A 14,192-nucleotide genomic window follows, 5' to 3' on the forward strand; every position below is an offset into this window, starting at 1 on the left:
GGACCATACGATCGCTGAAATCCCACTTTTCAGCGATCGTATGGTAAGCACAGGGAACGACGGATATCCTACGGAGGCATAAAAAGGAGGATAGTTGCAATATACCGAGGATGATGAAGTGAAGTTAGAGTAAAAGAGAATTTTATTTATGTCCAACTTTATCCTTTGAGGTTTGCTTATGTTTATATTGCTTTATCCTGAAAATTATGGGATAATATGGGATGGGACACTTACTAAAAAAGTGGGCTTCTATTTCGTAAAAAATATATCAAATCGGTTAAGTTGATCCAGAGTTTTGCTCTTGGGAACACATTTCCGGTTAGAATTTTATTCATGCCCAACTTTTTTCTATGAGGTTTGCTTTCCGTCAAAATGCCTTATCCTGAAAATTATGGGATACAAACGGGTCGTAGATACTCACTAAAAACGTAGGCTTCTATTTTGTAAAAAAAATATCAAAATCGGTTAAGTTGATCCAGAGTTTTGCGCTTGGGAACACATTTCCGGTTAGAATTTTATTCATGCCCAACTTTTTTCTATGAGGTTTGCTTTCCGTCAAAATGCTTTATCCCGAAAATTATGGGATACAAACGGATCGTAGATACTCACAAAAAAGGTAGGCTTCTATTTTGTAAAAAAAATATCAAAATCGGTTAAGTTGATCCAGAGTTTTGCGCTTGGGAATACAGTTCCGGTTAGATTTTTATATAGATGTGAAATGTTGTTTCCGATTACATTTCAATATAAATTATTAAATAATAGGTTTACTTTTGATATATAATTTTTATTTTGTGTAAAAAAGTAATGTCTTGTGTCTACAATATAAATATTTTACTTTAAAAACCATATTGTTATTTAAAAAAATATTTTATAAAAATAAATATTTGGTTGGATCCTTTCTGCGAAACGTTGAATTTCCCTGCTTGCATAGAAAAAGCAATTTAGGAGAAAGGATCCAAGTGCATATTTTCATTAATAACTCAATAAATATTCGTTATAGCTACACCATGATTTGCAATAGTAAAATAACAATAAATATGCATAATTTAAGATAATTTCCACATATAAGATGCTTTTCATTGCTGAAGAATACCGATTAGAACTTAAAACGTCTATATCTCAGAACTAGGTTTGTGTGGGTTGAGTCCTTTCTGCGTAACTACGTCCAAATATAAATCGTATTAGGTATGTTTTGTGTGTTTGGTTTGGATAAATAAAAAATTACAAAACTAAATTTTGAAAATACTATCTTTAATCTAATAAACAACAACCACACACAAAACAACACAAGTGCTCATCATATGAATGTTTGCCCTGGTTGGGATACAACCTGCAGGCCATTTGCTCTGGAGGCAGATTCACTTCAGCTTCTGGTGTCACGATATACAAGACATATAATTCAGGCAGGCTTTTTTCATCCATGACTGGAATCTTATATCTTCTTTGTCCTACCAAAGAGCTAGACTATGTTCAATCTCCATAGTGAATGGATTGGTTTGCTAGTAAGTTAATTCACACAATAGCCATTTTCTTACTTTCTCTTTCCTATCAATGTGGTTGTCTGGAAGATGTTACATTTAGTAATAAGGGCACCAATTGTGCTATTAATTTTCTTTTCCATGTTTGTAAAACTGTTTCTGTTTGTGTGCAAAAAAGAGTATTTTATCTTTATCTTTTATCTTTGCAACTGCCCATCGTTTGCCAAACAGGTTATACTGTCACCTCAGAAGGGTCAGTTTGTGCACCCCCTAGTAATATTAAAAACTACAGCAAAAAATACTTCATATTAACTTTGAAATGAAAAACCTGGTACCTAATTCCTTCTTCATGGTGCTAAAATCTTACCTATATGGCAGGAAATTCCAAGTCAAAATAGGAGAAACTACTTCAAAACTATATGAGATCCAAGCATATAACTATAAGGATGTGCTGTCAACTGTCAAGCAAACAAAAACCTGCTCTTGAAGTTAAATTCAGTTTTGTGTGTAAACAGTGATATTGTGATCTTAAACCAACAAAAAAGTGTAGACAAATACTTTGGACATTTGTGAAAGTGTTATCCGCGAGTGATCTGCCGTATTTCAACCAAAAATAGTGCAAACAAAATTCGCGATAGTCATTTGAAAGGCCTAATTTATTTTTCTACCCTCATTTATTTACCATTGTCAGGAGGGGTTAGTCCCGCTATGGTATGGTCCCGGTATGGCACCCTCTTAAAATACCTATCAAAAAGTCCCGCTATGGTACCCATCTTTTAGATCTACTTTACAACAGTACCAAAAACTGAAGGGTACCATAGCGGGACTTTTTGATAGGTATTTTAAGAGGGTGCCATACCGGGACCATACCATAGCGGGACTAACCCGTCAGGAGAGTGCGTTCAAAAATCAGCTGTCAAAATGACATGTCAATAGTTCTTTTCGCAATGATGATTACGTGCAACACGTTTTGCTTCTACTCGTGATTTATAATCATTAACTAGTGAACTAAAAGTATTACTTAATTTTAAGAAAGTGAAATAACAAATATAAGTGCAACTTTATAAATATCAAAAACAATATTTGATAAAAATTGCAAATTACAAGTGTTTTAAGTAGAATTAAATACCGCAGAGCGTGACAAACAGTGAATAACAAGGTTAGTCAATTCCTCCGAACGAAACGCGTAAGCGACGCGTTTTGCACGGCGCTTACGACGTTCTGGACACAGCCTCACTCTAGCGACGACCGACATACCGCTATTATAATTTAACTGGCAGGTAACTCGCTAAACACTTCGGGACTCGCTGCGTATTATACCTAATTACCTAATCGGTACACTATTGATTGCTGCGGGAAACGGACTGTGACCGCTCTGAACAACTTACCAAAATGAATGCGGAGAGTTTGGAAAAACTGATCGATGAGAAGATTAATTCACTTCAGTCCTTTATAATTAAAACTATGCATACAACTATACTGGGTGAATTTAAGAAAACTATTGAAACGATGAGCACAGAATTTACTCAGGCTACGGACTTCTTAGCTGCTGAACTAAAAGATGTCCTCATAAAACTCAAAACAGCCACTAAAACCATTGAGAACTTAAAAAATGAGAACTCTGCATTATCTATCAAAGTAGCCGACTTAACCAACCGTGTCGCCTCAGTAGAACAACATGCTCGTGAGTGTAACGTGGAGATAGACTGCGTACCAGAAAATCGTAACGAAAATATAATTGAAGTGGTAAAGAAAATTGCACACACTGTTTCGTATGATCTCGCCAATGATGATATACGCTCGTGCTTCCGGATCAGCAAGATGAATAAGCAATCCGACAGACCGAGATCTATCATCGCTAAACTGCCCAGCTCTAGATGCAGAGATGAGCTACTCGCGGCTGTTAAAGTCTTCAACAAGTCGGCTTCACACTCTGACAAACTCAGCACGTCTCACCTGGGAATACAAGGCGATAAGCAATTTATATTTGTTTCTGAGCATCTATCGCCCGTAAACAAATCACTCCATGCTGCTACCCGTCGCATTGTCAAGGAAAGGGGACTGAAGCACTGTTGGGTTCGTAACGGTCAAATTCTTGTTCGCAAAACCGACTTCTCTCCTATCATTATAATAAAAAATTTAGAAATGCTTAATAATTTGTAATATAGGTTACTTGTTTATAAGTTATAATACTTTGTTAAGTAATAATAAGACACTCATATTTTGCATAAGAAATGGCTTCTTTAAATGTATACTACCAAAATATTAGAGGTATGCGAACAAAAACCGACAAAATTAAAACCAACATTCTCTCTTCAGATTACGATATAATAATTTTTACTGAAACGTGGCTAAATGACTCTGTCTATGACCATGAATTCATCGATACGCGATACACTGTACACAGACGAGATAGACCCTTAATTAACTTTAGAAACAAAACTGATGGCGGGGGCGTGCTTATTGCAATCCGTAAAGAGATTATCACTGAGACAAATATCCAATCTGAATGTGATTGTGAGCTGATCTGGCTCTCGATACCTGTAAATAAAAAAAACAAGCTAATAAACCAGTACTCAACCATAAACCTTTGTGTGGCCTACAACCCCCCACCACTAAATCATACATATAGCAAAGAATTATGTCAAAATATAACAAATACCTTGAATTACCGTACCAGCGAAAACTCTTTTAACCTAATCGTAGGTGATTTCAACCTTTCTAGCACTAACTGGGGTCAGTCACCCGATACACTATATTATGTCCCCGAGATATCATGTAATCAAATAGAAAAATGTGTTATTGATTGTATTCATTTCAACAACCTTTTGCAATGTAACGGTATCACTAACACATTAAACCGTACACTGGATCTCGTATTAACCAACTCACCTGAATGTATAAAGATACATCGCTGCTCATCACCTCTCTCAGTGATAGATAGACACCATCCTCCTTTGGATATAACCGTACGTATAACACCTAGGAAAACACTTCAGCCTAATCACACCACTTCTTTCAACTTCTACAAAGCAAATTACGTTGAGATCAATGACAAAATTGAACAGGTCGACTGGTACGCGGCCCTAGAAATAGAAGGCAACCAAGATATAAATATAGTCGTAGATAACTTCTACTCAACACTAGAGACCATCTTCTTAATACATGTCCCAATGAAAACCCGCAAATTCTCCATTTATCCCATTTGGTACAGTAAACCACTAATAAAAGCACTACAGGAAAAATCGAAATACCATCGTAAATACAAAAAATACAACAATCCTCTGGATAAACTTACCTTTAACTTGCTTCGTAACCGCTGCGATAAACTCACACGACTATGCTATGCTAAATATAAAGAAAACACAGAAAAAAACTTAAAAACTAACCCTAAGTTCTTTTGGAATTTTGTTAAAAATACTAAGAAAAATAGTAACTCTTTTCCACAGACTATGAAATACGGGGAAAAGGTAGCCACCGGAGGCCAAAACATATGCGATATCTTCTGCGAATATTTTAACTCTGTGTTTGAACCTGCCACTGCTATAACACCAGCGCAGATAAACTATGACATAGCAAACCACTGTCTCTCCTCCGTGACTATAGCCGAATCTGAAATACAAGCGGCTCTCTCTAGAATAGACGCCAACAAGGGATCAGGTTCGGATAGCCTACCACCTTATTTTTTAAAACATTGTAGAAATACCATTTCTAAACCGTTATCACTCATTTTTAATCACTCTCTAAAGTTAGGCCAGTTCCCAAAGAAATGGAAGTTAGCTCACGTGGTCCCTATACCGAAATCAGGCTTCTCAGATAACGTTACTAAATATCGTCCAATTTCTATCCTTTGCGCTACTAGTAAGATATTAGAATCCATTTTAGTAAAAAAACTGTACTGGCATGTCAAACCTTATTTAATAAACGAACAACACGGATTTCTTCCCAAACGCTCTACTGTTTCGAATCTTGCTTTGTTATCTAACGACGTCATGACAGCGCTGGACGCGGGGCTTGAAGTGCACACAATTTACACCGACTTCAGCAAAGCGTTCGATGTTGTGGATCACAGACTGTTGCTGGAAAAGCTATCTCACCTCGGTATACACGGATCTCTGCTGCGATGGGTAAATAGCTACTTAAATAACCGATCTCAGCTTGTTGCATTGAACGGCTATAAATCCAAAATACTTTTAATATCTTCGGGGATAGCTCAAGGATCACATTTGGGGCCCTTATTTTTCGTTATTTTTATTAATGACATCTTAAAATCTATCCGAACCTCTAAAGCATTACTATACGCAGACGATTTAAAAATTTATAAAACTATTAAAAACATTAATGACTGTCATCAACTACAGCAAGATATTGATAATCTCACAAACTGGTGTAAAAACAACAACATGAAATTAAATATATCAAAATGCTTCCAAATGAATTTTACCCGCAAGCGATCCCCAACTACATATACCTACTCAATCGGGAATGAAATCTTACCAACTGTTAATAGCGTCCGAGATCTTGGTGTTCAAGTCGACTGCTCATATAAACTTGTCATTCATGTAGAAAAGATAGTCGCCAAAGCTAACAAAGTCCTAGGATTCGTCACTCGGAAAGCAAAAGTATTTCGTGAACCCGAAACCTTAAAGCTGCTTTACAATGCTTACGTCAGGTCTATATTAGAATACTGCAGCCCCGCATGGAACCCCGTGTACGCAATACACAGTGACAGGCTAGAAAAGGTCCAGAAACGTTTTATGTATCATTTATCTTTCAGTCAAAACTTATGTCGCACACTTACTTCATACTCGACACGACTGGACTACTTTAAAATAGACACATTAAAACAACGACGCGACCGTAATGATCTGATATTACTATTTAAACTATTGCATGGCATGATCGACTGTCCCGACCTTCTACAAGCAATACGCTTAAACGTACCTAAAATCAAAGGCAGAGTCATCAAGCAAAATCCTTTTGATCTACCATTCTGCAGAACTAATATGGGTCAGCATGCTCCTGTGTATCGAACAATGGAACTGTATAATAAATTAAAAGATAATATTGATATATATTCCACCTCTATTTCAGCCATAAAATCCCTAAAATTCTAAATTAACTACAATTATTTTCGCATAGTTATCTATTAGTAAGTTTAAAGTTTATAGTTAGTTTATATTTATAGCTACAAAAACCTAGTATATAGGTACTTTATTAATAGTATATAGTTTACCTAAATAAGACACTTATTTTTTGTTTACTGCATTATAACCTGCAAAAATCTTATACTTAAGTAGCACTAATTAATGTAACTTAAGATACCTACTTATCAATTCAATTTAATTAGTTAAATAAGTCTGTTTATTTTACATTTAAGGGGATCCCTAAAGCTAAAATGCTAAAGTCGGCTTGATATACTTGATTAGATTGGAAAAACGGTGGCTTCTATCACATTGATAAAAATATATTTTGTAGCAGAGGGTATACTGAACATGTTAGTTGCTTATAAATTGGTGCAGGATTATAATAAGTATGTTAAAAAAAATTGCAAACACACCATGTCTTTTGCCATTTTTTGACTTATTATGAAAAAACCCTCGAAATCAGAGGGCCCATTTTCATGGAATCTTATATGTATGTGTAGGTAATTAAATTCTTAACAAAGTTACCTTAAAGAGTTGGATTTAATGGACCAGAAGTCAACTTTTTTTGCAAAAAACTAATAAATTCCGGTTTAAAAATGATGACACCGTGACAGATTTCAGATTTCTTCAGTCGTCGCCCTGGTGGCGGCCTGTTAGGAGCGATACCCACGCCATTTTATTTTTTATCAAATATTTCACAAAAACTGATTAAATCAACAAATTATGACTACAAGTATTATAATACATATGCATTTGCTATGGAAAGTTAATTTTCTAATCATTTGAGATACAGAAAAGCCGAAAATTCTTAGAAAACATTTCGCCTTTTCGATTTGTTTACATTTTTTACTATAGAGTTACAGATGCATAGATAAAGGTAAACATTGCACATAATGACACTTATTAGATTCTCCGAATAAGAACTATACGGTCAATGCAGTATGCCAAAGCGCGAGCCTGTTTATATTCTGAGGGGTAATTTATTTTATTTTAACGGTTGTGTATGGTAGGTAAGCTACACAATATACAGGGTGTTGAAAAGTAAGTTCATAATTTGTTTTATTTGAAACCAAAAACCGTAGTTAATTAAAAATATATATATTTTAAGATGTGGTAGTCTGTACACTACAGGTTGTTAAAAATAAGTAAGTATTTTTAAAAATTGAAGATCTAAAATTTACATAATTTTTTAAATCTATTTAACAAGCTTTGCAAAAAAGCGGTTAAGTGCGACTGTATCTCGCCATGAAAAAAATGAAATGTTTACTGTAGCTATGAATTTTATGCGTTACAAGTGGAATAAAATACCGCATAATATTATGTACAACTATGTAAGAGCATAGTTTTAAAAAAAAAACTCATAAGAAAATATTAAATACACAGGTTTCTTAACCCCTGAAGGAAATAGAGGGGTGTTATACGTTTAAAGTAAGGGCTGAATTTTTTTTTTAAATTAGGGTGATAGGTAATGTATATTTTTAATGATTTTTTCAAATAGATAAATGTTATACCATTTTTAAATTGCCATAAAATTACCTATAGTTATAGTTATAGAAAAGGGCAGGGCTACCAGTGCCCATTCGCCACTGCAACCTAAAAGATCTATAAATTATGACTCCCCATGCCGAGTCTCACTCTACAGGCCCAGGTCTTTTATAAACCTGATATTACCTATACAGGATGTTGCAAAAAGGGTATACTGTGCCGAAAGGGTTTGACTCAGGGGTTATTCTGAACAACTTTTGTTCTCCAAGTTTTGGAAATTCTCGAAAAATAAATTCGGTCTCTATAGTAAAAAGTCAAGTGATCGAATAAGTTTCTATGTAAAAGGTTTTGTTACGTGAATTTTCAAAATTGAAGAAGAAAAGTGGATCAGAATGGCACCTAAATCCACTTTTGGCTAAGCTTTATACCCTTTTTTCAATACCTTGTATAAAATATCGTCAGCGTCACCTTAGATCGTAATCATCGTAACTCCTCGTGACCAAATTTTAGAGGAGACAAAAATACTGTTTTATTTGTAGTTCTAGTTGGCATACTACCCACCTAAAGTTTTTTTTAACTAGCCTAAAAATGATTTGTTTAGACAGTCTATCTTCCTGTTCAACCGCAGCCTGAGTGCCAGTGACTCAATGACTGAAAGGAGGCCATTAGTGCTCCTAAATAAATAAAGCAGGCCTGTAGATTATCTTTCAGTGTACCGACACATCTGATTGCTGTAAGAGCCTGATAAGCTCTTCGAACGAGTCATACCTCTGTGGTGGTACGGTTTCGACCTTTCGGACAGTCAGTTTGGCATCCGAAATGCGGATTCGAATAGTGGGCCTTTCACTTAAGATGTCTTCGCGCCATATTACGGGTCAAATGGCAAGATCGCGTCCCAAACTCCGAGGTTCTGCGTCGTGCCCATATAGCTGGGATGGAATGTCTCCTGATGAAGGGGCAGTTAAGATGGTGTGGACACCTTGTACGCATGGAAGACTCACGAATGCCTAAATCCGTCTTCTACTCGGAGCTATCTTGTGGAAAACGTAAGCCTGGTGGGCAATACCTGAGATACAAGGACGTCCTAAAACGACATCTAACGTCTTGTGGAATGTCCTGTGATACATGGGAGAGTGATGCCTTGATGCGATCGGAGTGGAGAAAGGCGGTTAAAACAGGAACGGCCAGGTTCGAAGATGCCCGACTCAAGGAACTCGAAGCTAAACGCCACGCTCGGAAAACTCGTCCCAAGGTGTCCTACAACTACACCTACAACACGAGCGGACAGTTACAGTGCAACATCTGTAGCCGCACGTTTAAGACCAAGTTCGGCTTCGCAAGCCACGTACGAGCACATGCCAGGAACTGACAAGGTGTCGCCGTCGACGGACACGTCGTGGAGGACATCATCACAATACTTTGCGTTCGTTCACTGTCGGAGCAGGATAAGAACCACGGGCGAGTTGTTGCGCTGGCTGTTTGCTTAAAAATAGTAACCGCGTTCAACTCTATCCCCTAGAGGGCGAACCTTTAGGGCGGCTCTTGTATACCATCACTTGTCTTCTTATCTGCAGAAAATTGACAGAGGTCATACGTGTCTAACAAGTACATTAAGGATGCGAAAAGAGAGGGTTTGTTTTCACTGAAGAAGTTCAGTTGCGGAGTTCCACAGCGGTAGGTCTTGGACCCCTTTGCTGTGGAACTTGGCATACAACGCGGTCCTGCAAATCAAGCTCGCAAACGGCGTTAGCACAGTGCATTTTTCTAATGTCACACAGGTCGTGAGGTAGGCTGAGAGCCTCCTTCGGGGATGACATCCCAATGATTCATTACGAAAAAATTGCTGCAGCTGTGCTCGCCATGCAGTGCATGGGCTACTTCCGAATCTGGGGGGCTGTTGCAAAGGAGTCCGTTGCCTCTATACGGTACGGGTTCCGTGCGATCTATGATCCTTCCGGGAGCACCTGTCTTGTCAAGTCGAAGAGAATGGCTCGTATTCGACGCAACCTGCAGTACTGGTGGGATTGGTTGGAGGACAGGACAGCAGGAAGCTGCAGCAGCCGTCATGCTGTGATTCGACGCATAGATGCAAAAAAAAGTTGAAAGTAACTTCATGTTAATAAAATATTAGATCTTAATTTAACAACATAACATTGCAAAAGAAAAATTAACATTGTTGAGTATGTTATTGTAATTTACTAAAGTAGTAATAAAAACAAAGGCTTATTGCATAGTTTTCGTTCACGTTCGCCTACATCGCACGTTGTATATGAGAATAAAGGGTATAATTACTAAGTTTTGTTGTTAAAAAATCACGGTTTGGGGTTTAGAGGAAAACAAATGGTAAAATGCGGAATACAGTTTTTTTTTTCGAATAAAGAGGAAAACATGTGAATTCAAAAAACGTTTCTATTGACACCAAAGAGTACTTTTCGCCGAGAAAAGTGGAGTTACAATGTTTGCGATCTAAAGTGATGATAGAACTAGAACTTATTTTTTCAGTTCACCTGCTGTTGAGTGAAATCGTAATTAGGTAAATGACTCCTTGACATGAAAATAACTTTTTTTTTATAATCGTTATAACAAAACCGTTTTTTTTAATACAGCAATATTTGTAGGTGTACTTACAGTGAGCAAAAGAGCGCAGCAAGGTGTAAATTTTTTGGTTTTTAAGAAACAAAAAATTAAAAAACCGACTTCAAAAAACCACTAAAATGTAAGAAATAATTTAAGGTTTACACAAATTCTACTCGTATGAGACAGTACAAATATACCTAAGCAGGAACTGTTCTTTTTTGATGTTGGTGCGGTGACAAAGTAATCTGAAGAAATATGGCACCAACTTCAAAAAAGAACAGTTCCTGCTTAGGTATATTTGTACTGTCTCATACGAGTAGAATTTGTGTAAACCTTAAATTATTTCTTACATTTTAGTGGTTTTTTGAAGTCGGTTTTTTAATTTTTTTAATTATTATTTTATTTAATAGTTTTTAGTTTATTTGTAATAATTTTCAATCAAAAGTAAGGTGCAAATGATACCAAAAAGTCCTACTAATCAATACGAATCATTCAAGCCTAAACACGAAGTAGTTGCTATATACCGTTGAGGAGTTCCCCTGACTGCCTTCCGTTTCCATCATCAGATCAGCTCAAGGTCACCATCATATTTTTTTGTTATAAGAACTATATTTACGTTCTTAATTTCATTAGAATCGGTTAATATGTGACCAAAATGGAAATTCATACCCTGTTTTTACCCCTTTACCCACCCTTGGGGGTGAGATAAAATTCTGAAAAAAAAATGGGACCACCTGGGAGCTCAACCCAATACAACAAAAAAAGAATTTTCAAAATCGGTTCATAAACGGCGGAGTAATCGGTGAACATACATAAAAAAAAAATAAAAAAAAAAAAAAAAAAGATCCCGACGAATTGAGAACCTCCTCCTTTTTTTGAAGTCGGTTAAAAATATTATTTCTTTCATATCCCAAATACACATAAGTACTTAAAAAAAAATACACACTCTCGCCTTGTACTAATGTACCCCCTTGCGGGGGTACTTACATGTTATTATTTTTCTGGTGACCTCCCCATATCCCTTTGCCAGCTACGTAACCTTTTGTGACACCCTGTATATGCAGAGTTCTGCAAACTACTGTTCTGCTTTTGAAACACCAAAAAAAAACAGGTCGTCTAACTAAAAGGTCACGTGACCAAAAAAAAATTATATGAAGAAGCGTTTTTTTCATGAATATAAAAAATTACGTAGGATAAAAGTTTTTCAGAGTGACGCCTGAGTAACGCCCTTTCGGCTAACTATACTTTTTTTATTACACGGGGGCAGAGTTTAATACAACACCCTGAACTATTAAACTCTGATAATATTTTCGCGATTTTTTTACATTCTGATTTCATTTCCTGGCTTAGAAATAACATCAATAACATGCTGCACACGTAGGTTTCGGCATAGTATTAAACCCTTTTTGCAACAACCTGTATAAATATCGGCACGGGTACGACTTTATATATAATTAATTATTAAATATTAAAAATACTTTCAAATAAAAATAAATATTTTCGTATCACAAAACAATATTACTTACTTAGTATATTTTTAACAAAGTGGCATGTCTTCACTTTTATGTTTTCGAGTACTATGTTAAAATTTCATGTCATTGTCCGTAGAACGCCCCGCATACCTCAACCCCCCCTCACTAGATTTGACAGATTCTGATTTTCTTCCAGCTTTAGTGACAGCCTTAAGTTTTCTTTACTTACCTACTCGTGTTGTGGTCGCATGTATTTAGAAAGTACACATTACAATAATTTTACTCTAGTCTTAAATTATTTTTAAAAGTGTAACTTATCTGTTTTGTGATCCTTAAATAAATGAAAAAAAAAAAAATGTCAATGTATTAGTGTTGCCATTGCATAAAATTACCTCCCATATGGTAGATTCTTTCTCGGAGGTGGCTGTCCAGGCCTCTGAGAAAGTCAAAGCTACTGGTGAAAACCCAAAAGATGCCGCAGGCAAACTGCTGAAAAGCTCGGGATCAGCCAAAATTAATCTCGATCCCCAGAATCAAAATAGTGAGGATGAAAATGACTGGCAAACAATCCCAATACTCCGTCAACATCAAAATAGGTACAAAAGGAAGAGACTAAGTACACCGTCACCAGAAAAACAGGATCTTCGATCTAACAATAGATACTCTGCACTCAATGTTGATGATGCTCCTCAAGTTGAAGTTACGTCGAAAACGCTGAAGCCACCACCAATTATGCTATATGGCATTAAAAATGTAACAAAACTGAAAGAGACCATTGAAGTGGTATTAGATAAAACGCAATACTCATTCAAGATTGTCACCAAAAACCAAATGAGAGTATCTACTGAAAATATGGATGCATTCAAAAAGATAATGGCAGTGGTTCGTGAAAAACAACTGATTGGTCACACCTTTGTACCAAAAAGTGAGAGACCGTGTAGGATTGTCATAAAAAACCTTCACCATTCAACACCTATTCAAGCCATAAAAGACGTTATAGAGGAAACTGGAAACACAGTTAAAGGGGAAATCATAAATGCACGTCATGGATCTGTCGCAGCCGGATCGTATAATCCGCCGTATTACATTACGGCTGGCCGCATTAAAAAACAGGGCCGCTTTGTAATGCGCCGGATCAACGTTTAGCCGCATTGTCATTTCAATACGTTCTTCAATACGGCGGCCCACGTTTAGCCGCATCGTACTACTACTGAATTGTAGGGTAACCATGTCCATACTAAGCATGACATTACAGGTGAAGGATTTTTGTAATCATAATAGAGTAAATCTATCATATGGACTTCCATTAAAGTATCAAAATACTGTTAATGGGCACTACTCGGATTGTAGGATCTTCGGAATTATTATTCTTCATCATCAACATCACTTCTGGACGTAGGCCTCTCCCAAAGCACACCACTGGATGCGATCTACAGCATTCCACATCCAATCATAACCAGCCACCTTTCGCAAGTCGTCACCCCATCTAGCCTGAGGGCGTCCCACACTACGTTTGCCTCGTCGCAGTCTCTTCAAGATCAAATAACCTTTCCCGGCCACATTTATATTTTTTGACCCAGTAATATTATCTGGAAATCCACCGACCAGCAGAATCCATGGTCACTTTAGCTGATTGATGTGCGTTATATCTTTTGTACGTTTTTCACTGTACCGCATTGATCGGAATAGAAATTATTTAATTTCACGTGCAAATTGTTCTTGAATTACTGTTTACTAGCATATTTAACACGATTTCTTCGTTTTAATCATCATCAAATATCTGTATCCAACGCTATTATTGCTGTTATGTCAAGCAGCGCCACGAGTGTTAAAAATCAAAACTAAAATCTTTCAAAGCGGCGGCTAATCCCTAGCCGTATTACATAACGGCCAGCCGTATTGAATGACGTATGATGTCGAGAACAATCCGGCGCATTTTCATTCAGCCGTATTCAATACGGCTAAACGTTGATCCGCCGCATTACAAAGCGGCCCTGCCTTGTAATGCGGCTAGCCGTCATGTAATACGGCGG

The 14,192-nt window shown here is 36.8% G+C and overlaps 1 protein-coding gene across 1 annotated transcript in view; it reads right to left on the reverse strand.

Annotated features, from left to right (window-relative positions):
* Positions 1–14,192, reverse strand: part of LOC105394770 (histone deacetylase HDAC1) — a 36,073-nt gene that overhangs the window by 12,171 nt on the left and 9,710 nt on the right. The gene's annotated exons all lie outside the window — the stretch shown is intronic.

The sequence above is a fragment of the Plutella xylostella genome, chromosome 29 (assembly GCF_932276165.1).
Source record: "Plutella xylostella chromosome 29, ilPluXylo3.1, whole genome shotgun sequence".
NCBI lineage: Eukaryota > Metazoa > Arthropoda > Insecta > Lepidoptera > Plutellidae > Plutella > Plutella xylostella.